The 24,374-nt window shown below is 48.8% G+C and overlaps 1 protein-coding gene and 1 pseudogene across 4 annotated transcripts in view; one reads left to right on the top strand and one right to left on the bottom strand.

Annotated features, from left to right (window-relative positions):
- LOC137347548 (retinoic acid receptor RXR-alpha-A) overlaps positions 1-24,374 on the top strand; it is a 319,476-nt gene that overhangs the window by 97,512 nt on the left and 197,590 nt on the right. The window lies entirely within an intron of this gene.
- Positions 21,290-22,818, bottom strand: LOC137347382 (eukaryotic initiation factor 4A-I-like; annotated as a pseudogene).

Consider the following 24,374-nt stretch of genomic DNA (forward strand, 5'->3'; position numbering starts at 1 on the left):
TCTTCACAAATCTTTTTCTCTTCACAAGTTTATAGAAGCTTTTACAGTCAGTTTTTATGTTCCCCATAAGTTTACACTCATACTCTTTCTCCCCCCCCCCCCCCCCCGCGGCCCCCTGCTTAATCAACCTCTTTGTCCTCCTTTGCTGAAGTCTAAACTGCTCCCAGTCCTCAGACTTGCTGCTTTTTCTGGCAATTTTATATGCCTCCTCTTTGGATCTAATACTATCCCTAATTTATTTTGTAAGCCACGGTTGAGCCACCTTTCCGGTTTTATTTTTGCGCCAGACAGGAATGAATAATTGTTGTAATTCATGCACATGTTCTTTAAATATTATCCATTGCCTATCCACCGTCAACCCTTTTAGTAAAGTTCCCCAATCTACCGTGGCCAACTCGCACCTCATACCTTCGTAGTTTCCTTTATTTAGATTCAGGACCCTAGTTTTGGATTTAACTACTTCAGATTCCCACACACGCTGACTCTCACTGGGATACGGGTCCCACACGCACTGACTCTCACTGGGGTACAAGCCCCACACACACTGACTCTCACTGGGGTACAGGCCCCACACACACTGACTCTCACTGGGGTACAGGCCCCACACACACTGACTCTCTGTGGGGTATGGATCCCACACACACTGACTCTCACTGGGATACGGGTCCCACACACACTGACTCTCACTGGGGTACGGGTCCCACACACACTGACTCTCACTGTGGTACGGGTCCCACACACACTGACTCTCACTGTGGTACGGGTCCCACACACACTGACTCTCACTGTGGTACGGGTCCCACACACACTGACTCTCAATGGGGTACGGGTTCCACACACACTGACTCTCACTGGGGTACGGGTTCCACACACACTGACTCTCACTGGGGTACGGGTTGCACACATGCTGACTCTCACTGGGGTACGGGTTCCACACACGCTGACTCTCACTGGGGTACGGGTTCCACACACACTGACTCTCAATGGGGTACGGGTTGCACACATGCTGACTCTCACTGGGGTACGGGTTCCACACACACTGACTCTCAATGGGGTACGGGTCCCACACACACTGACTCTCACTGGGGTACGGGTTCCACACACGCTGACTCTCACTGGGGTACGGGTTCCACACACACTGACTCTCAATGGGGTATGGGTCCCACACACACTGACTCTCAATGGGGTACGGGTTCCACACACACTGACTCACTGGGGTACGGGTTCCACACACACTGACTCACTGGGGTACGGGTCCCACACACACTGACTCTCACTGGGGTACGGGTCCCACACACACTGACTCTCACTGGGGTACGGGTCCCACACACACTGATTCTCACTGGGGTACGGGTCCCACACACACTGATTCTCACTGGGGTACGGGTCCCACACACACTGACTCTCACTGGGGTACGGGTCCCACACACACTGACTCTCACTGGGGTACGGGTCCCACACACACTGACTCTCACTGGGGTACGGGTTCCACACACACTGACTCTCACTGGGGTACGGGTCCCACACACACTGATTCTCACTGGGGTACGGGTTCAATGGGAAGTAGCTGTCCTCTGCCAAATTGGTGTTCATCGTGTGTGGACCCAGTGTGAGTGTACATGATATTTGGTTGCGGTGCAGGTGGGAAGGTATCCGAGCTGAGTCCTTGCTGACTTGCCCCTTGGGGACCTGGGTTCCAACCCTAGCCAGACAGATGCGGCGTGATCTGCTCTACTGGCTGGCTGTAAGGTCTGAAATGGTTTTCGGGGATCTTCACCTAATTCCAGCTTTCATGGTATAAAATCATCAACAATTTGGCAATTTTAGTTGCCAAGACCTCACAGTCCGCAGGCATGGCTAATGGAAGTGTGCGGCTGGAGTTCCGGGGCCTGCAGCTCTGTCATTGAGCTCCAGGAAAATTAATTCTGTGCTTTTGGACAAAATCATAGGAACAGGAGGAGGCCATTCAGCCCCTTGATCCTATTCCACCATTTAATTAGATCACAGCTGATCTGTATCTTAATTCCATCTACCACCTGGCTTCTAAAACCCGTAATAGTCTTGCGTCACAAAAACTGGTTTTGAATTTTTGGATCAGATGTCTGTGTGTTGTCTGCGCAATGGGATGTGGTTTTCTGACATGTCACCTAAAGCACATGCTGATTGTGGCAGAGACTGAGCACAGTCTGTGTAACGTTGGTTTCCTGTTGGTCGTGTGGATGGGCTCGTAGAGCAGAGTTTTGGACTCGGTCTCTAAGCCTGATCTGGGTGACTAGGAATGTGATCCTATGACCCGGGGCTCGGGGGGCCTGTGACCCGGGGCTCGGGGGGCCTGTGACCCGGGGCTCCGCGTCTTCACTGCTAACTGACTGCACCCAGTCAGATGGAGAATTGACTTGTTTGGATCCACATGAGCTGCGTTCATTCAGTCCCTCCGCGAATGTGTCTGAATTACTAAATTAATGAGGATGCTTAAAGATTTGCATTTCTATAACGCCTTTCTCAACCTCATAATGTCCCAAAGCACCTTGCAGCCAATAAAGGACTTTTTGACGAGTAATCACTGTTGTAATGTTGGAAACATGGCAGCCAATTTGTGCGTAGCAAGCTCCCATAAACAGCAATGTGATAACGAACAAATAATAAGGAATAGGAGCAGGAGTAGGCCGTAATACAAATGAAGTGCTGGAAATGCACAGCAGGTGTGGTAGCATCTGTGGAAAGAGAAAAAGAGTTAATGTTTCAAGTCTTTGACCTTTCATCAGAACTGGCAACGGTTAGAAATGTAAATTGTCTTTGAGCAAGTGAAACCTGGGGGGGTGGGGGCGGGGGGGTAAAGGGGAAGAAGAACAAAATGGAAGGTCTGTGATAAGGCGGAGGGCAGAGAGACTAAATGACAAACATGTCATGGAACAGAAGGCAAAGGGAGTAGTAATAACCACAATAAAAGACAAAATATTTCACCAGAGAGTATGAATGGCAGAATAATGAACAGCTCTGTCTGAAAGCAAAAACATAAAAAACAAGTTTAAGACTGATACATGGTTTAAAAAAAAAATCAAAACGACAGTCATGATCTTAAGTTGTTGAACTCCAGAGGGCTGTAGAGTGCCTAATCGGAAGCTGTTCCTCGAGCTTCTGTTGAGCTTCACTGGAACAGTACAGCAGCCGAGCACAGAAATGTGGGCGTGAGAGGAGGGTGGTGTATTAAAATGGCAAGCAACTGAAAGCTCGGGGTCATGTTTGTGGACTGAGCGGAGGTTTTCTGCAAAATGGTCACCCAATCTGCGTTTGGTCTCCTCAATGTAGGAGTAGACCATCTGTTTTTAGGTGTCGATTGGGGAATAAAAATTGATACTAGGGAGAACTCGGAGGGGCAGAGTGTGGATTGCAGGCTCTGCCCTCGAATGTGACCTTGTTCAGAGTGTGGATGGCAGGGTGTGCTGCACTCAGTAGTTCCCCTATGTCTGAGAGGCTGATTCGCTCACTCCACTGCTTGATAATGGAGTGTCCTACTTTGAGGGGACATTCTGCTGGAAAGACGGACAAGGAATAGAGGCACTGCCTGAGGGGAGCATCTTCCCCGACAACTCTGATCTACTTTGAGAGATGGCTATGGACTGTAGCTGTGAGGGTTACCCTGCCCCTCCCACGGATGATGTAGAGGCTGCTATGAGTTTCAGGTGGTGGAGCTGGGGTTTTTTCCATGAGCTGGGCTGCTGACACCCTATTTACCTGATGGAAAAAATAACTCCTTTTATCAAAATGTAAGTGGAGACAATAACAATTCCAGAAGCTGTTTGTCCTCATGTCGGAATGGGTGTCCCTAAGTTCAGGAATGGAATACTTTTTAATGTTGTGTTGGGAGCAAATTGCTGTGCTTCTGAGAATGGGGTTAGACCGTGAGGGTGTGAGATTGCTGCTGTATAGTGTGAGAGGGTGGGGGAGGAAAGGCCCATGGTAAAAGGCACCAGTTTGATGTGCTATAACCTGCCTGGCTTGTTTTCAGTTCTGTCAGGACCGTCTCTCCCAAGCCTGTAATTTGTTCTCCTCGATTATAAACATCCAGAAAACCGTGGTCATGGGACAAGGTCAAACTAACTTGATTTTTGTCCAGCTAACTTGGTTGATTTTTTCAAGGCAGTGACTAGATGTGTAGATGAGGGTAAAGCAGTTGATGTAATCTACATGGACTTCAGTAAGGCTTTTAATAAGATCCCGCATGGGAGATTGGTTAAGAAGGTAAGAACCCATGGGATCCAGGGCAATTTGGCAAATTGGATCCAAAATTGGCTTAGTGGCAGGAGGCAGAGGGTGACGGTTGAAGGCTGTTTTTGCGAGTGGAAGCCTGTGACCAGTGGGGTACCACAGGGATCGGTGCTGGGACCCTTGCTGTTTGTAGTGTACATTAATGATTTAGACGTGAATACAGGAGGTATAATCAGTAAGTTTGCAGATGACACGAAAATTGGTGGTGTCGTAAATAGTGAGGAGGAAAGCCTTGGATTACAGGACGATATAGATGGGCTGGTAAGATGGGCAGGGCAGTGGCAAATGGGATTTAATCCTGAGAAGTGTGAGGTGATGCATTTTGGGAGGACTAACAAGGCAAGGGAATATACAATGGATGGTAGGACCCTCGGAAGTACAGAAGGTCAGAGGGACCTTGGTGTACTTGTCCATAGATCACTGAAGGCAGCAGCACAGGTAGATAAGGTGGTTAGGAAGGCAGATGGGATATTTGCCTTTATTAGCCGAGGCATAGAATATAAGAGCAGGGATATTATGATGGAGCTGTATAAAATGCTAGTTAGGCCACAGCTGGAGTACTGTGTACAGTTCTGGTCACCACACTATAGGAAGGATGTGATTGCACTGGAGAGGGTGCAGAGGCGATTCACCAGGATGTTGCCTGGGCTGGAGTATTTCAGCTATGACGAGAGACTGAAAAGGCTAGGGTTGTTTTCCTTAGAGCAGAGAAGGCTGAGGGGAGATATGATTGAGGTATACAAAATTATGAGGGGCATTGATAGGTTAGATAGGAATAAACTTTTTCCCTTAGCAGAGGGGTCAATAACTGGGGGCGTAGGTTTAAGTTAAGGGGCAGGAGGTTTAGAAGGGATTTGAGGAAATTGTTTTTCACCCAGAGGGTGGTTGGAATCTGGAACGCACTGCTTAGCTTAGCTTAGAGATACAGCACTGAAACAGGCCCTTCGGCCCACCGAGTCTGTGCCGACCATCAACCACCCATTTATACTAATCCTACACTAATTCCATATTCCTACCAAACATCCCCACCTGTCCCTATATTTCCCTACCACCTACCTATACTAGTGACAATTTATAATGGCCTGAAGGGGTGGTAGAGGCAGGAACCCTCACAACATTTAAGAAGTATTTAGATGAGCACTTGAAATGCCATATCATACAAAGGCTACGGGCCAAGTGCTGGAAAATGGGATTAGAATAATTAGGTGCTTGATGGCCGGCACAGACATGATGGGCCGAAAGGCCTGTTTCTGTGCTGTATAACTCTATGACTCTAAGGTGTTGCATCTTCGCCCCGATTGCACTAAATAACACTGCACTGGAAGTGGTTAGCAAATTCTGCTACCGTGGGTCCACGGTGACAGACAATCTGTCCCTTGATGCAGAGCTCAATACACGCATAGGGAAAGCAGCTACTACCTTTGGCTGACTTGCAAAACGCGCATGGGATAACACCAAGCTGACCCTTAGGACCAAGCTGATGATTTATAAAGCCTGTGTTCTCAGAACCTTCTTGTACGTCTGCGAAACATGGCCGACTTACAACTACCAGGAAAAGAAGCTCAATATTTTCCATCCTTGCTGTCTGCAGCGCATTATAGGTATGTATATCCTGGCAGGACAAAATCACAAATGTGGCAGTTCTCTCAAAGGCAGAGCTTCCAAGTGTGTGGGCGCTAATCAAACAGAGGCGTCTTCAGTAGATCGGACATGTCTGCAGAATGGAACAAGGTCGCATACCCAAGGGCCTTCTGTCTGGTGAGGTAGCCAAGGCCAGACAAGAACACAAGAATTAGGAGCAGGAGTAGGCCATTCGGCCCTTCGAGCCTGCTCCACCATTCGATAAGATCGTGGCTGCTCTGATTGTGGCCTCAAATTCACTTTCCTGCCTGCCCACCCCCATAACCCTTGACTCCCTTGTCGATCAAAATCTATCTAATGACCAGTGGGCACCCAAAGCTCTGCTTCAAGGATGCTTGCAAGCATGACATGAAGGCCCTATCTGTCGACTATCACACCTGGGAGTCACTAGCTGGCGAAAGAGGGAAATGGCGACACAATAAGGGAGGTGGTAGGCGTAGTGGCAGTGTCACTGGAATAGTAATTCAGATGCCTATGCAAATGCTCTGGGGACATGGGTTCGAATCCTGCCACCTGGTTCGCTAATGTCCTTTAGGGAAGGAAATCTGCTGTCCTTACCTGGTCTGGCCTACATGTGACTCTTGACCCACAGCAATGTGGTTGACTTAACTGCCCTCTGAAATGGCCGAGCAAGACACTCAGTTGTATTAAACCACTACAAACTGTAAGAAAAGGAATGAAACCAGATGGACCATCCGGCATCGACCTAGGCACTGGAAATGACAACAGCAAACCCAGCCCTGTCGACCCTGAAAAATGCTCCTTACTAACATCTGGGGACTTGTGCCAAAATTGGGAGAGCTGTCCCACAGACTAGTCAAGCAATAGCTTGACTTAGTCATACTCAGAATCATACCTTACAGACAATGTCCCTGACACCACCATCACCATCCCAGCAGTGGCGGCACAGTGGTATACAGTCGGGAGGGAGTTGCCTTGGGAGTTCTCAACATTGACTCTGGACCCCATAAAGTCCCATGGCATCAGGTCAAATATAGGCAAGGAAATCTCCTGATTGCAACCTATCACCCCTAGCAACCCCCCGCCACCGGCCCCCGGCTCGGCTGACGAATCAGTGCTTCTCCATGTTGATCACCAATTGGAATGAGCACTGAGGGTCACAAGGGCACAGAATGTACTCTGGGTGGGGATTTCAATGTCTGTCACCAAGAGTGGCTCGGTAGCGCCACTACTGACCGAGTCCTAAAGGACATAGCTGCTAGACTGAGTCTGCCACAGATGGTGAGGGAACCAACAAGACGGAAAAACCTACTTGTCCTCGTCCTCACCAATCTACCTGTCACAGATGCATCTGTCCATGACAGTATTGGTAGGAGTGACCACCGCACAGTCCTTGTGGAGACGAAGTCCTGTCTTCGCATTGAGGACACCCTCCATCGTGTTGTGTGGCACTACCACTGTGCTAAATGGGACAGATTTCGAACAGATCTTGCAACTCAACTGGGCATTCATGAGGCGCTGTGGGCCATCAGCAGCAGCAGAATTGTATTTAACCGCAATCTATAACCTCATGGCCCGACGTATCCCCCCCCCTCTACCAGTACCTTCAAACCCGGGGGACCAAACCTGGTTCAACAAAGAGTGCAGGAGGGCATGCCAGGAGCAGCACCAGGCATACCTAAAAATGAGGTGTCAACCTGGTGAAGCTACAGCACAGGACAACATGCATACCAAACAGCAGAAGCATCATTTGATAAACAGAGCTAAGCGGTCCCACAACCAACGCATCAGATCTAAGCTCTGCAGTCCTGCCACATCCAGTCGTGAATGGTGGTGGACAATTAAACACCTAACACGAAGAGGAGGCTCCACAAATATCCTCATCCTCAACGATGGGGGAGCCCAGCACATCAGTGCAAAAGACAAAGCTGAAGCATTTACAGCCATCTTCAGCCAGAAATGCCGAGTGGATTATCCATCTCGGTCTCCTCCTGAGATCGCCAGCATCACAGATGCCAGTCTTCAGCCAATTCGATTCACTCCACGTGCTATTAAGAAACAGCTGTAGGCACTGGATACTGCAAAGGCTATGGGCTCTGACAACATTCCGGCACTAGTACTGAAGTCTTGTGCTCCAGAACTAGTCACACCCCTCGCCAAGCTGTTCTAGTACAGCGACAACACTGGCATCTACCCTGCAATGTGGAAAATTGCACAAGTATGTCCTATCGACAAGAAGCAGGACAATTTCAACCCGGTCAATTACCGCCCGATCAGTCTACCCTCGATCGTCAGCAAAGTGATGGAAGGGGTCATTGACAGTGCTATCAAACAGCATTTGCTCAGCAATAACCTGCTCACTGATGCTCAGTTTGGGTTCCACCAGGGCCACTCAGCTCCTGAGCTCATTACAGCCTTTGTCCAAACGTGGACAAAAAAGTGGAACTCCAGAGGTGAGGTGAGAGTGACTGCCCTTGACACCAAGGCAGCAGTTTACCGAGTATGGCATCAAAGAGCCCTAGCAAAACTGAGTTTAATGGGAATCAGGGGGAAAACTCTATGCTGGTTGGAGTCATACCTAGCGCAAAGGAATATGGCATTGGTTTTTGGAGGACAATCATCTCAGTACCAGGACATCACTGCAGGAGTTGCTTAGGGTAGTGTCCTAGGCCCATCCATCTTTAGCTGCTTCATCAGTGACTTTCCCTCCACCTTAAGGTCAGAAGTGGGGATGTTCGCTGATGATTGCACAATGTTCAGCACCATTCACGACTCCTCAGATACTGAAGCACTCCTTGTAGAAATGCAGCAAGACCTGGACAATATCCAGGCTTGGGCTGATAAGTGGCAAGTAACACAAGTTACCACACAAGTACCAGGCAATGACTATCTTAAATAAGAGTGAATCCAACTATCTCCCCTTTACTGTCAATGGCATTACCATCACTGACTTCCCCAATATCAACATCCTGGGGGGTTACCATTGACCAGAAATTGAACTGGATCAGCTGCATAAATACTGTGGCTACAGGAGCAGGTCAAAGACTGGGAATTTTTAAAAATTTCTTTAAGGGGTTGTGGACGTCACTGGACAGGCCAGTATTTATTGGCCCATCCCTAATTGCCCATGGGAAGGTGGTGGTGAGCTGCCGCCTTGAATCGCTGCAGTCCATGTGGGGTAGACACACCCACAGTGCTGTTCAGAAGGGAGTTCCAGGATTTTGACCCAGTGACAGTGAAGGAATGGCGATATAGTTCCAAGTTGGGATGATGTGTGGCTTGGAGGGGAACTTGCAGGTGGTGGTGTTGCTATGCATCTGCTGCACTTGTCCTCCTAGTTGATAGAGGTCGCGGGTTTGGAAGGTGCTGTCTAAGGAGCCTTGGTGAGCTGCTGCAGTGCATCTTGTAGATGGTACACACTGATGCCCACTCTGCGCCGGTGGTGGAGGGAGTGAATGTTGTCGATGGAGTGCCAATCAAGTGGGCTGCTTTGTTCTGGATGGTGTTGAGCTTCTTGAGTGTTGTTGGAGCTGCACCCATCCAGGCGAGTGGAGAGTATTCCATCACACTCCTGACTTGTGCCTTGTAGATGGTGGACAGGCTCTGGGGAGTCAGGAGGTGAGTTACTCGCCACAGGATTCCTAGCCTCTGACCTGCTCTTGTAGCCATGGTATTTATATGGCTACTCCAGTTCAGTTTCTGGTCAATGGTAACCCCCAGGATGTTGATAGTGGGGGATTCAGCAATTGTAATGTCATTGAATGTCAAGGGGAGATGGTTAGATTCTCTCTTGTTGGAGATGGTCATTGCCTGGCACTTATGTGGCGCGAATGTTACTTGCCACTTATCAGCCCAAGCATGGATATTGTCCAGGTTTTGCTGCATTTCTACAAGGACTGCTTCAGTATCTGAGGAGTCGCGAATGGTGAACATTGTGCAATCATCAGCGAACGTCCCCACTTCTGATTGAAGGAAGGTCATTGATGAAGCAGCTGAAGATGGTTGGGCCTAGGACACTACCCTGAGGAACTCCTGCAGTGTTGTCCTGGAGCTCAGATGACTGACCTCCAACAACTACAACCATCTTCCTTTGTGCTAGGTATGACTCTAACTAGCAGAGAGTTTTCCCCTGATTCCCATTAACTCTAGTTTTGCTAGGGCTCCTTGATGCCATACTCTGACAAATGCTGCCTTGATGTCAAGGGCGAGTAACTCACCTCCTGACTCTCCAATGCCTGTCTATCATCTACAAGGCACTAGTTAGGAGTGTGATGGAATTCTCTCCACTTGCCTGATGGGTACAACTCCAACTAAAGGCCAGCCCGGGTCTGCAAATGAAAGCCGACCTGAGCCTGACAGAGCTACATCTGGGCCCGACTCGGCCCGAGTCCTTTCATTTTTTTCCCGTGCCCGACCCGACCATCAGTTAACCTACCTTCCGTTTTTCACTTTGTTGCTTACCTGCACAAGCTTAAAATAACGGACAAAACCACCAAGTCCAAAAAGTAAATTAACATTGGAGTCACTTACCGGAGGTGGTGAGAGAGCGTGTCTGACCTGGCCCGACCCGACCCAACCAGAGCCCGAATGCTGGACCTGGAAGAGCGACCCGACCCGAACCCGGCGCATGTCGTTGGGTTTGGGTCGGGTAGCCGGCCTTTAACTCCAACACTCAAGAAGCTCGCCACCATTCAGCACAAAGTAGCCCGCTTGATTGGCACCCCATCCACCATCTTTAACATTTGCTCCCTTCACCACTGACGCACAATGGCAGCAGTGTGTACCATCTACAAGATGCACTGCAGCAACTCGCCAAGGCTCCTCAGACAGCACCTTCCAAACCCGCAACCTCTACCACCTAGAAGGACAAGGGCAGTAGATGCATGGGAACATCACCACCTGCAAGTTCCCCTCCAAGCCGCACCCCATCCCGATTTGGAACTACATCGCCGTTCCTTCACTGTCGCTGGGTCAAAATCCTGGAACTCCCTTCCTAACAGCACTGTGGGTGTATCCAACCTCCCCACCCAGATACTGCAGCGGTTCAAGAAGGCAGCTCATCACCATCTTATCAAGGGCAATTGGGAATGGGCAGTAAATACTGGCCTAGCCAGTGACACCCACATCCCATGAATGAATAAAAAAAATACTTTGTGGACTGGCGTGCACTGCCACAATGACCAGTTGCTACAGCAGCTTGGCCACATGCTCCAATGCTGAAAACAACTCACAGCGTCAATTGGCAGCTTCACGTGCAGCATTTGTGGGAGAACCTACCTCTTGATGTTTGGCCTTCATAACCATCAGCAAAGGTGCACCAAGAGAAGACACCCCACCTGAATGGATTATCCATCATCTTTTGTAGATGGAGGGATGCCAACCAAAAAGCATCTGCATGTGCTTGCTGGTTAACTGATGAATGCTGTGACTCCTGTCCCAGACACTGCGCTCAGTGCTACGAGGTAGTGCAATGCTTGATTGTGGCTCATGGAACAGGAGGGTTGGTGTCAGCTTGAATAAAAAAATGGTTTAAGGACAAAAAACAGTGAGTGGTGGTAAATGCTTGTTTTTCAGACTGGAGGAGGGTAGACAGTGGTGTTCCCCAAGTGTCAGTGCTTGGACCACTGCATTTATTGATAGATATAAATGACTTGGATATTGGAATACAGAGTAAAATTTCAACGATACCAAACTTGGAGGTGTGGTAGACTGTGAGAATGATACCAATCAACTGCAACGGGAAATAGGCGAACAGAATGGGCAGACAAGTGTCAGATGGAATTTAATACAGAAAAGTGTGAAGTGATGCACTTTGGCAGAAGGGATAGGGAGAGGCAATATAGACTAAAAGGCACAGTTCTAAAGAGTGTGCAGGAACAAAGGGACCTTCGGGGTTCATGTACATAACAACAACAACATATTTATATAGCACCTTTAATGTAATAAAACACCCCAAGGCTCCTTACAGGAGCATTCTCAAACAAAATAGGACACCGAACTACATGAGGTACTAGGTCAGGTGACCAAAAGCTTGGTTAAAGAGGAAGGCTTTAAGGAATGTCTTAAAGGAGGAAAGTGAGGCGGAGAGGTGTAGGGAGGGTATTCCAGAGCTTAGTGCCTAGGCAACTGAAGGCACGGTCGCCAGCGGTGGAGTGATTAAAATTGGTGATGCTTGAGGCCAGAATTGGAGGTGCACAGATATCTTGGAGGGTTGTGAAGCTGGAGGACATTACAGAGATAGGGAGGAGCGAGGCCATGGAGGCATTTGAAAACAAGGATGAGAATTTGAAAAGTGAGGTGTTGTTTAACCAGGAGTAAATGTAGGTTAGTGAACACGGGTAATGGGTGAACAGGATTTTGTGTGAGTTAGGACGTGGGCAGCAGAGTTTACGGATGGTAGAATGTGAGAGACCGGTTTTGAGTGCATTGAAACAGAGACGGTCAGTAATGAGGGAATATTGCAGTGTCGGAGGGTCAGTACTGAGGGAGTGCGACACTGTCGGAGGATCAGTACTGGGGTAAGCGCTGCTCTGTCGGAGGGTCAGTACTGAGGGAGTGCGACACTGTCGGAGGATCAGTACTGGGGTAAGCGCTGCTCTGTCGGAGGGTCAGTACTGAGGGAGTGCTGCACTGTCGGAGGGTCAGTACTGAGGGAGTGCTACACTGTCGGAGGATCAGTACTGGGGGAAGCGCTGCTCTGTCGGAGGGTCAGCACTGAGGGAGTGCTGCACTGTCGGAGGGTCAGTACTGAGGGAGTGCTGCACTGTTGGAGGATCAGTACTGAGGGAGTGCCTCACTGTCGGAGGGTCAGTACTGAGTTAGTGCCTCACTGTCGGAGGGTCAGTACTGAGTTAGTGCCTCACTGTCGGAGGGTCAGTACTGAGGCAGTGCTGCACTGTCGGAGGGTCAGTACTGAGGCAGTGCTGCACTGTCGGAGGGTCAGTACTGAGGGAGTGCTGCACTGTCAGAGGGTCAGTACTGAGGGAGTGCTGCACTGTCGGAGGGTCAGTAATGAGGGAGTGCTGCACTGTCGGAGGATCAGTACTGAGGGAGTGCTGCACTGTCGGACGATCAGTACTGAGGGAGTGCCTCACTATCGGAGGGTCAGTACTGAGGGAGTGCCTCACTGTCGGAGGGTCAGTACTGAGGGAGTGCCTCACTGTCGGAGGGTCAGTACTGAGGGAGTGCTGCACTGTTGGAGGGTCAGTACTGAGGGAGTGCCTCACTGTCGGAGGGTCAGTACTGAGGGAGTGCTGCACTGTCGGAGGGTCAGTACTGAGGGAGTGCTGCACTGTCGGAGGGTCAGTACTGAGGGAGTGCTGCACTGTCGGACGATCAGTACTGAGGGAGTGCCTCACTGTCGGAGGGTCAGTACTGAGGGAGTGCCTCACTGTCGGAGGGTCAGTACTGAGGGAGTGCCTCACTGTCGGAGGGTCAGTACTGAGGGAGTGCTGCACTGTCGGAGGGTCAGTACTGAGGGAGTGCTGCACTGTCAGAGGGTCAGTACTGAGGGAGTGCTGCACTGTCGGAGGGTCAGTACTGAGGGAGTGCTGCACTGTCAGAGGGTCAGTACTGAGGGAGTGCTGTACTGTCGGAGGATCAGTACTGGGGGAAGCGCTGCTCTGTCGGAGGGTCAGTACTGTGGGAGTGCTGCACTGTCGGAGGGTCAGTACTGAGGGAGTGCTGCACTGTCGGAGGATCAGTACTGAGGGAGTGCCTCACTGTCGGAGGATCAGTACTGAGGGAGCGCCTCACTGTCGGAGGGTCAGTACTGGGGGAAGCGCTGCTCTGTCAGAGGGTCAGTACTGAGGGAGTGCCTCACTGTCGGAGGGTCAGTACTGAGTTAGTGCCTCACTGTCGGAGGGTCAGTACTGAGGGAGTGCCTCACTGTCGGAGGGTCAGTAATGAGTTAGTGCCTCACTGTCGGAGGGTCAGTACTGAGGGAGTGCCTCACTGTCGGAGGGTCAGTACTGAGGGAGTGCCGCACTGTCGGAGGGTCAGTACTGAGGGAGTGCTGCACTGTCGGAGGGTCAGTACTGAGGGAGTGCCTCACTGTCGGAGGGTCAGTACTGAGGGAGTGCCTCACTGTCGGAGGGTCAGTACTGAGGGAGTGCCGCACTGTCGGAGGGTCAGTACTGAGGCAGTGCTGCACTGTCGGAGGGTCAGTACTGAGGGAGTGCTGCACTGTCGGAGGATTAGTACTGGGGGAAGCGCTGCTCTGTCGGAGGGTCAGTACTGAGGGAGTGCCTCACTGTCGGAGGGTCAGTACTGAGGGAGTGCTGCACTGTCGGAGGATCAGTACTGGGGGAGTGCCTCACTGTCGGAGGGTCAATACTGAGGGAGTGCTGCACTGTCAGAGGGTCAGTACTGAGGGAGTGCTGCACTGTCAGAGGGTCAGTACTGAGGGAGTGCTGCACTGTCAGAAGGTCAGTACTGAGGGAGTGCTGCACAGTCAAAGGTGCCGCTTTAGGATGAGACGTTAAACGGAGGCCCTGTTTGCCCTCTTGGAAATGTAAAAGATCCCATGGCACTGTTGAAGAAGAGTTTTCCCTGGTGTCCTGACAAATATTTATGCCTCAACCAATAGCAGCGAAAACAAATGATTTGGTCATTTATCTCTTGCTCTGGGATCTTGCTCTGTGCAAATTTCCTGCTATGTTTCCTACATTACAACAGTGACTACCATTCAATAAACACTTCATTGTCTGTAAAGCGCTTTGGGACATCCTGTGGTTGTGAACAATGCTATAGCACTGAGACTCCTTTCTGACTGCAGTTGTCCAGGAGGAACAGTGGCTGCTTTATAATGCAGGGCTCTGGTACTTTGGGAATCCCGAGCCCCCAGCCTGCTGAACTCGAGAGCTTTGAACTCTTGACCCTGGCCCCTGGGACTGAGTAAACGGGGTTTTGTTATGTGTAAGGGGTGGGACAAGCAGTCTGCAGCTCAGCTGCCATGGGATGTTGCTGTTTTGCTGGAGCTGTGCTTGAGTTGTTATCCAGCCCAGCTCATTGTCTGCAGTCAGGGGCGATGATGGGAGCTGCAGGAAGGCACACAACTTAAACCCATGCAGGATGGGTCAGGAAACTTGGTTTAAAGTCTGATTTCAGCTTACGTGTCAGACGTAGCTCTGTTGGTAGCACCCTCACCAGAGTCAGGAGGTCTTGTCCCACTCCAGAGACTTGAGCACAAAACTCTAGGCTATCGCTCTCAGTCTACTGACGGTGTGCTGCACTGTCCGAGGTGCTGTCTTTCATATGAGATATGGCACTATTTTGCCAGAGAGCAGGGGAGTTCTCCCCAGTGTTCCAGCCGATATTTATCCCTCAATCAGCCTCACTAAAACTGATGATCTGATCATTATCACATTGCTACTTGTGGGATCTTGCTGTGTGCAAATTGGCTGCTCTGTTTCCTACATTACAACAGTAACTACACTTCAAAGTTGCTTCATTATTTGACATCCTGAGGTATTGAAAGGTGCTATATCAGTGCAAGTGCTTTTTTTCTTGTTCGCTCTCCTCATTTTTGTGTCGCCCTCTGGCATCCCCCTTCACTTCTCCACCATCTCTGCTCCCAAGCCCCACTGCACTCCCCCTTTCCCCTCCCCCTTGCTCCCCCTCGCTCCTCCTCCCTCTCGTTCCTGCACGCCCTCCCTCACTCCCCCTCGTTCCTGCACGCCCACCTCACTCCTGCTCGCCCACTCCCTCCAGTGCTGTGATGCGGTGTGTTGTTGGTGATGTGTTTCCTTCCTGTTGTATGTTGGTACTTCCCAGTGTTCACATCCACTGCTGCTGAACTCTCAGCGGGGTCAACTGGGGGGGGGTGGGGGGGGAGAAGGGGGCAGGAAGGAGAGAGGAGGGAGAGGGGCCCTGGGGCCACTGAGTAATGCTGGAATAAAAGCTTGCACAGGCGGGTTTCATTAATGTGAGTCTCAGGCACAAGAAGCCTGGACTTTCACAAGCCCTTTGTTTATGGAAAGTTGCGTGCTGGCTGCTGCTGAACTTTCTGAAGGATCGACATGTTTTTTGGGAAATAAAATGATTTCCCTCGTCTCCTTTGGTAGTTGGAAAAAGTTTGCATTTCTCCGTTTGCTCGCAGACTGTAATTAAAGTGACAGGGACATTTTTTCAAAAGATTTGTGATTATTCTCTTTTTTCACATTGAGCTTTTGGATGGTGATGTGATGAGATTTCCCAAATGTGATTCTCCATTAATTCTTTGTTGTAAATTTAGTAGCCTCATTAGGTGAGGCCCACAATGCCTCAAATTAATGGCTTCAGGCTGAGAGAACCTAACGAGGGATCAGATGCGGGCAGGTCTTGCATTCAGATGCAGTTATTCTATTGTGCTTGTCCCTTTCACACTTTGGGCAGCTAACAAGTGGGCGAGAGTCCTGGGGGGAGGCTATGAATTCTGCTGCACCCTGTGCCCACACTGCCCAGGCAGCGTCTATGCTTTGGCCTTAGCTCTTGGTATCACAGGCTGGGTAGTTACATTTCACCATTTATATAGTGCCTTCGGTACAGTAAAGTGTCCCAAGATGTTTCACAAGAGTGAAAATAAGCCAAAGATTGACGCCCGAGACAATGGTGGGGCAATTAAGATCAGGGATCAACAAGTGGTCAGAAGTGGAGGAACACAGAGATCTCAGAGGGTTGAAGGGCTGGAGGACACGACAGAAATAGGAAAGGGAGAAGATGGAAGGTCATATAAAATTCTCATCCTTGTTTTCAAATCCTTCCAAGGCCTCATCCCCTTTCTATCTCTGTAATCTCCACCAGCCCTACAACCCTCTGAGATCTCAGCACTTCTCCAATTCTGGCCTCTTGAGCATCCCCGATTTTAATTGCTGCACCATTAGCGGCCATGTCTTCAGCTGCTGACACCCTAAACTCTGGAATTCCCTCCCAAAACAACATCACCTCTCTGAGACTCAGCAACAAATGTTGTCTGATAGCAGTCCTGTAAACACCTTAGGGCATTTGACTGTTAAAGGCACTATATAAGCACAAGATGTTATTGTTGATGCAACTTTGGGCTTGGCTGTGTTGTCTCCTACAGTGGAATAATTTGCGGATCATAGTAAATGGCCAGTGGCTTGAGGTACCAGAGGGTGTGGTCTCTGATAGCTTCAGAACAGGGAGACCGAAATATGGATCTAAAAGTGTCAGCCAAAGTCTTGAAGCGTTCCCTGCAGAAAGCCCTGTGAATGAGCTGGGGAGGAAAGCTCAAGCATGAACCTTCCGAAATGAAGTGCAGCCTTGTTAGTCTGGAATTGCTGTGCACTGACAGACATACTTGTGATGACTGTGTTTGTGTCTTTCAATGCCCCATCCTACCACACTTGTGATTCCAATGTTTATTGGCATCTAGTTTGATCGTGAAGCACTGTGCCAATTATTAAATATTAGTTCTGCAGTTTCCATAGCCACTCCCTCACAAAACAGTCCCAGCTGGGCTTGGAGATTACTTGGATAAAGCAGGATTTGAGGAGATCCCTGTAGGCTTGTCGAGAATCTATCAAACTCATCAAAACTTGAATTGTTGGCACTTTAATCTTCTCGTCACCTGTCAGCTGTGGCCGTGCAGAGCTGAAGACGGCTGATGTTACAAAGCTTCTCTTGTCTTACTACTTTATATCGAGAAGGATTAGGATGGGATGAGCATTTTCTCTTTAAGCTCTGAGAGGCAGCTTTCTGTGAGTTGGTGCTGGTGCGATATTCTTGCACAGTTGAATGATTTGAGAATTTTGTTGGACACGTTTCTCCACGCCCCCACCCCCACCCTCATTCTTGGTGGTCCTGGAGCTGCTGGTCCTGCCAAGTTTATGTCAACAGTTCCTCTCTTGTTTCTGTGCCGATGGCTGCTAGCGTGGGCGGTTTTGGAGCCTGTCTGGAGCTCTGTAATCTGATATTCTCAGCCTCTCTGCTGGAGGTGAGTGTAATCTCTTCAAACGGATTGTTCTGTGGTGTATTGAATACTTCAAAATAGCCAGAAAAATTCCATTGGATAATCTGGCCCAGGCTGCAATGTGTGGAATTCCACGCCTGTCTGACATGGGATAGTCAAGTTCCTTTTCCTTTTCCTTACTGTGCACAAGCCTTCATCTTTTAGCATTGCTGCCCATTGTGTCTCCAAATGTGACCTATCGGTCAAATGCAAAATCAGGATATTTAATTGAAGCTGTTCTGCGGTCCCTGAGTGGTGCCAGTCCCTAAGCAGTGTCAGTCCCCGGGATCCCTGAGTGGTGCCAGTCCCCAAGCAGTGCCAGTCCCCGGGGTCCCCGAGTCGTGCCAGTCCCTGAGCGATGCCAGTCCCTGGGGTCCCCGAACGGTGCCAATCCCTGACCGGTGCCAGTCCCTGGGGTCCCCGAACGGTACCAGTCCCCGGGGTCCCCGAACGGTACCAGTCCCCGGGGTCCCCGAACGGTGCCAATCCCTGAGCGGTGCCAGTCCCCGGGATCCCCGAGCGGTGCCAGTCCCAAAGCAATATCAGAGTGGGTGTAGTTGAGTGACTTCCCACATCGTTACCTCTGGTGCCCAGAGTTTGAGAGCATTGTGCAGCCCTTACACAGTGGGGGATTGGTGAGAGGTCAGTGACTGGGTGTTGCTGCTGATTGCCTTGATTCCCTTGCACAGTTTTATCAGGGTGGGATTGTCCTGTGACTTCAAACTCCTTGTGGGGAAAGTCAGTCCTGAGCAGGGGTTTCACATGCCCCAAGTGGAACAATCTGGCTTTTTTCTTGCCTCTCACAAATGCAACACACAGTCACTGTTGTTTTTCAAGTTAAATGCAGCAGCTCTTTTGTACACAGCAAGATCCCCCAAACAGAAATTAAGTAAATGGTCTGTTTACCAGATGCGGGGTTGGGTGAGAAATGCTGAACAGGACACTGGGAGAGTTCCACAAGCTCCTTGCCTGGGTGCGGTTTGGGACTAGTCTCGGAAGGATAGCACCTCCTGAATGTATCGTTCCCCCAGTACTGTATTATTACCCATGGCCTTCTGACTCAAAGACAAGACAGAGATACTGGGCCACAAAGACAGAATCGGCACAGATAATGTAATGAGTTTGAACTTTGCTGCCAAACATGGGAACAAAACTAATTTAAGGGTACAAACAATAGTGTGAGCTTTAGTATTGTTGAAAACAGAGACATTTTGTTGAAGCTTTTCGTCTTGCATGCATCAGGACAATTCACAAGAATAGCAATGTAAGGGAAAGCAACAAATTTATACTGTTTGAGAAGAGATTGCTGATTGGTTGGTAAGTGGACTCTGATTGGAAGAGGCATTGCCACGGAGAATGCACCAGTTTATGGTGACTGACAGTTAACTGCCAAGCCTGTTTGAAATTTAAACCAGGCATCTTGACTCTGATTGGTCAAGGCATTGCCCTGAGGAATGAACCAGCGAATGGCTGTCACTTATTTTGTTTAGCTGAAACAGGCGCAATGCGTATACATGTTCTTTCTGTCTGCAAAGAACAGGGCCCTGTGTATTAATATATGTAGCTTCTAGTACGTGCAATTGCGACACACTGCGAGCCCTACTGGTGATCTTAAATTGATTGTTAGCGTAATTCTTAGCACACTGAGGATTATTGAGCAAATGTTGTCCAATCGCAGAACTACATGTAATGTTGGACACTGTGTTTTGAGTTTTTCAAGCATGGGCTGGTTGGGTACGGCCTGTGTACCTTACCCTTTGCAACAGGCAAGGTACAGGCCGTACCCAACCAGCCCGTGCTTGCAAAACTCAAAACACAGTCTCCAATATTAGATGTAGTTCCGCGATTGGACAACATTTGCTAAATAATCCTCAGTGCGCTAAGAGTCACGCTAACAACCAATTTAAGATTGTCAGTACGGCTTGCAGTGTGTCGCAATTGCGCGTAGTAGAAGCTGCATATATTAATACACAGGGCCCTGTTCTTTGCAGACAGAAAGAACATGTACACGCATTGCACCTGTTTCAGCTAAACAAAATAAGTGACAGCCTTTTGCTGGTTCATTCCTCAGGGCAATGCCTTGACCAATCAGAGTCAAGCTTCCTGGTTTAAATTTCAAACAAGCATGGCAGTTAACTGTCAGTCACCATAAACTGGTGTATTCTCCATGGCAACGCCTGTACCAATTAGAGTCCACTTGCCAACCAATCAGCACTCTCTTCTGATGCAGTATAAGTTGTTTTCCCTTACATTGGTTATTCTTGCAGAATGTCCAGATGAGTACAAGACGAAAAGCTTCAACAAAATGTCTCTGTTTTCAGCAATACTCAAGTTTTGTACGACCAAACGACGAAGTGTGAGCTTTGTTTACACAGCAGATAAAGAACACAATATGCCTGAAGTACAGAAAAGCCACTTCCTGCAGTGAATGATTGAACCGGAATCTGAATGCCATAAACAATAAGAGGCACAGCACTTCAAAAGTGACTCAAAAGGAAGAGAGAGGGAGAATTGAGATATAAGGATCATAGAGAAATGGAGTGAGGGAGAGAGAATAGAGGGGGAGAGCAGCATATGTGGAGAAAGAACAGAAATGGTATGTGTGAGAGAGGGAGGGAATAGAGAGGAAAAGCAGAGAGGTTGTCTTCCATCGTGCCGCCATCCTCAGCCGCTGCCAGAGGCCAGGCAGAAACCTGACGTGGGTTCCCAACTGACCTTGTGGCAGATACAGGTGGGCAGTGCAGTGAAGAACATGGCAAACAGTAGACAGGGAGAAGTAATTAAAACCTGTTACAGAGACTCTGGTTAGGGATTCAGGTGTTGACTCGTCATTGAAATTGTTCTGACCAAAGTTGCATACTCATTATTGACTGGCTTCCTCTCCAAAGATGCAGCCTGACCCGTTCACTGTCTCCAGCACCACTTTTAATTCAAAGTTCTGTAGTATTTTTAGCTTTATTTCCAAGCCTGAAGCACACCTATCCCAAAGGACTGAGGCTGCAACACACACTCGGCCTCAGCTGGTATCTGCTAACCTGTGGTCTTTCTGGGTCTTTATATTATAGGAGGACGCCTTTATACGTAGCCATTGTCTGCTGTGAGCTTTCTGCGAATGTGTGCTGCCTGACAGTGATTCGTATTGAGGAGTGTGTTGTCACCGCTTATTCCAACTGCTTCACAGCTCCTTCACTATATACTGTCGCTGCCCTGGGAGTGTTTGATGGGACCGTGTAAAGAGAGCTTTACTCTGTATAACTCTGTGCTGTACCTGCTTTGTGAGTGTTTGATGGGACAGTGTAAAGAGAGCTTTATTCTGTATCTAACCCCGTTTTCTTTTTGACAGCCCTGTAGCCCAGCAGCATAACGGAGCCTTTTATATCACTGACACTTATCATACCTGTCCTGGGAGTGTTTGATGAGACAGTGTAGAGGGAGCTTTACTCTGTATCTAGCCCTGTTTTTTTTTAAACAAATACAAATTTATTGAACAGCATTTAATAAATACTATACAGACAATGCAAGATTTGTACATGTTCTCTGTCCGTGATTAGCATACATCCCAAGAATGCTATCCCACACTCCACTCCGAATCCTAAAACATTATCCTGAAGTAATGTTTCACGTAGTTGGCAGACTTCAAACATCTGTGATACTTCCGGGTCCGCAAGTACATGGTTACATGATGAAGAATATCTAATGCTACTAAATCTAAGAGAAGACTGGGCCTGAAAAAGTACTTACCCAGAATTTTTAATGACCCCATAAGTATTTTCTTTGCCCACCCCATCGCCAGTCTGAACCTTTCAAGGAGGAAGGCTGAGGAATGCTTCCAAAAGCAAGCTGACCACCAACAGTGCTGTACGCAATATGATCAGTTCTGAGCATCCAGGCGACACTCAGTTTAAAAGAATAGAATCTGCGATTGCAGGTAAACCAGTCAGCATTCACAGCCTCAATCACAGGTTCGCAAAACCAAATCAGATCAGATCAGCCACATTCATTAGCATTTCATCCACAGTAGTGTTGTAGAACGACTCAATGTCACGAAGTGTCCGCCTGTCCTCTTCAGTGATTAGATTTATGGCAACACCTTTACGTCCAAAGAGGCCTCCACGGCCAATTCTGTGAATGTAGTTCTCACGGTTGGAAGGAAGATCATAGTTGATTACCAAGGACACCTGCTGCACATCAATTCCACGAGCCAGCAAGTCAGTAGTAATAAGAACACGGCTGGATCCTGATCGGAACTCTCTCATGATGAGATCTCTCTCCTCCTGTTCCATGTCACCGTGCAGCGCAGAGACGGTGAAAACTCTCGCAAGCATTTTCTCTGTCAGCCAATCCACCTTCCTCTTTGTGTTGATGAATATAACTGCCTCAGTGATGGTGAGAGTCTCATAAAGATCACACAAAGTATCCAGCTTCCACTCCTCTCGCTCCACATTAATGTAGAACTGTCAGATACCCTCCAAAGTTAACTCTTCTTTCTTCACAAGCCCCGTGCTGTACCTGTCCTGGGAGTGTTTGATGGGACAGTGTAGAGGGAGCTTTATTCTGTATCTAACCCTGTGCTGTACCTGCTTTGTGAATGTTTGATGGGACAGTGTAAAGAGAGCTTTATCCTGTATCTAATCCCGTGCTGTACCTGCTTTGGGAGTGTTTGATGGGACAGTGTAAAGAGAGCTTTATCCTGTATCTAATCCCGTGCTGTACCTGCTTTGTGAATGTTTGATGGGACAGTGTAAAGAGAGCTTTATCCTGTATCTAATCCCGTGCTGTACCTGCTTTGGGAGTGTTTGATGCTGTCCCAGCACGAACCCTCACTTGTATTGAATCAGTAGACACAGCAGCTATCTGTATTTGCTATTGAATGCTGTAAAGGGTGCTGGGCTGTCTCAGGGTAACAGGCTTTCGTGTGTCAGGGTGCAGAGTAACTGCTGCTGGTGACCAGGCATTGGCTTGTCACCTGCCTGGTTTGTGGTTGTGTTCTGTGCCATGTTTACTTCCTGTTGTTTGCTAGAGGCTGCTGCAGATGTGCATGTGTTAAATCACAGGCCTCTTGGGCCTGAAATGTGTCACCAACTGTGGGATTTACCTTAGTATTTAAGTCTCGCCTTCACTCTCGAGGAGTAGTGTCACTCAGCCATGCCCACTCACTAATGAGAACTATGTAGATAGGGGATACAAAGAACAAAGAAAATTACAGCACAGGAACAGGCCCTTCGGCCCTCCAAGCTTGTGCCGATCCAGATCCTCTATCTAAACCTGTCGCCTATTTTCTAAGGGTCTGTATCTCTTTGCTTCCTGCCCATTCATGTATCTGTCTAGATACATCTTAAAAGACGCTATCATGCCCGCATCTACCACCTCCGCTGGCAACGCGTTCCAGGCACCCACCACCCTCTGCGTAAAGAAATTTCCACGCATATCCCCCCTAAACTTTTCCCCTTTCACTTTGAACTCGTGACCCCTAGTAATTGAATCCCACACTCTGGGAAAAAGTTTCTTGCTATCCACCCTGTCTATACCTCTTATGATTTTGTACACCTCAATCAGGTCCCCCCTCAACCTCCGTCTTTCTAATGAAAATAATCCTAATCTACTCAACCTCTCTTCATAGCTAGCGCCTTCCATACCAGGCAACATCCTGGTGAACCTCCTCTGCACCCTCTCCAAAGCATCCACATCCTTTTGGTAATGTGGCGACCAGAACTGCATGCAGTATTCCAAATGTGGCCGAACCAAAGTCTTATACAACTGTAACATGACCTGCCAACTCTTGTACTCAATACCCCGTCCGATGAAGGAAAACATGCCATATGCCTTCTTGACCACTCTATTGACCTGCGTTGCCACCTTCAGGGAACAATGGACCTGAACACCCAAATCTCTCTGGACATCAATTTTCCCCAGGACTTTTCCACTTACTGTATAGTTCACTCTTGAATTGGATCTTCCAAAATGCATCACCTCGCATTTGCCCTGATTGAACTCCATCTGCCATTTCTCTGCCCAACTCTCCAATCTATTTATATTCTGCTGTATTCTCTGACAGTCCCCTTCACTATCTGCTACTTCACCAATCTTAGTGTCGTCTGCAAACTTGCTGATCAGACCACCTATATTTTCCTCCAAATCATTTATGTATATCACAAACAACAGTGGTCCCAGCACGGATCCTTGTGGAACACCACTGGTCACACGTCTCCATTTTGAGAAACTCCCTTCCACTGCTACTCTCTGTCTCCTGTTGCCCAGCCAGTTCTTTATCCATCTAGCTAGTACACCCTGGACCCCATGCGACTTCACTTTCTCCACCTGCCTACCATGGGGAACCTTATCAAACGCCTTATTGAAGTCCATGTATAAGATATCTACAGCCCTTCCCTCATCAATCAACTTTGTCACTTCCTCAAAGAATTCTATTAAGTTGGTAAGACATGACCTTCCCTGCACAAAACCATGTTGCCTATCACTGATAGCCCATTTTCTTCCAAATGGGAATAGATCCTATCCCTCAGTATCTTCTCCAGCAGCTTCCCTACCACTGACG

The sequence above is a fragment of the Heterodontus francisci genome, chromosome 32 (genome assembly GCF_036365525.1).
Source record: "Heterodontus francisci isolate sHetFra1 chromosome 32, sHetFra1.hap1, whole genome shotgun sequence".
Lineage (NCBI taxonomy): Eukaryota > Metazoa > Chordata > Chondrichthyes > Heterodontiformes > Heterodontidae > Heterodontus > Heterodontus francisci.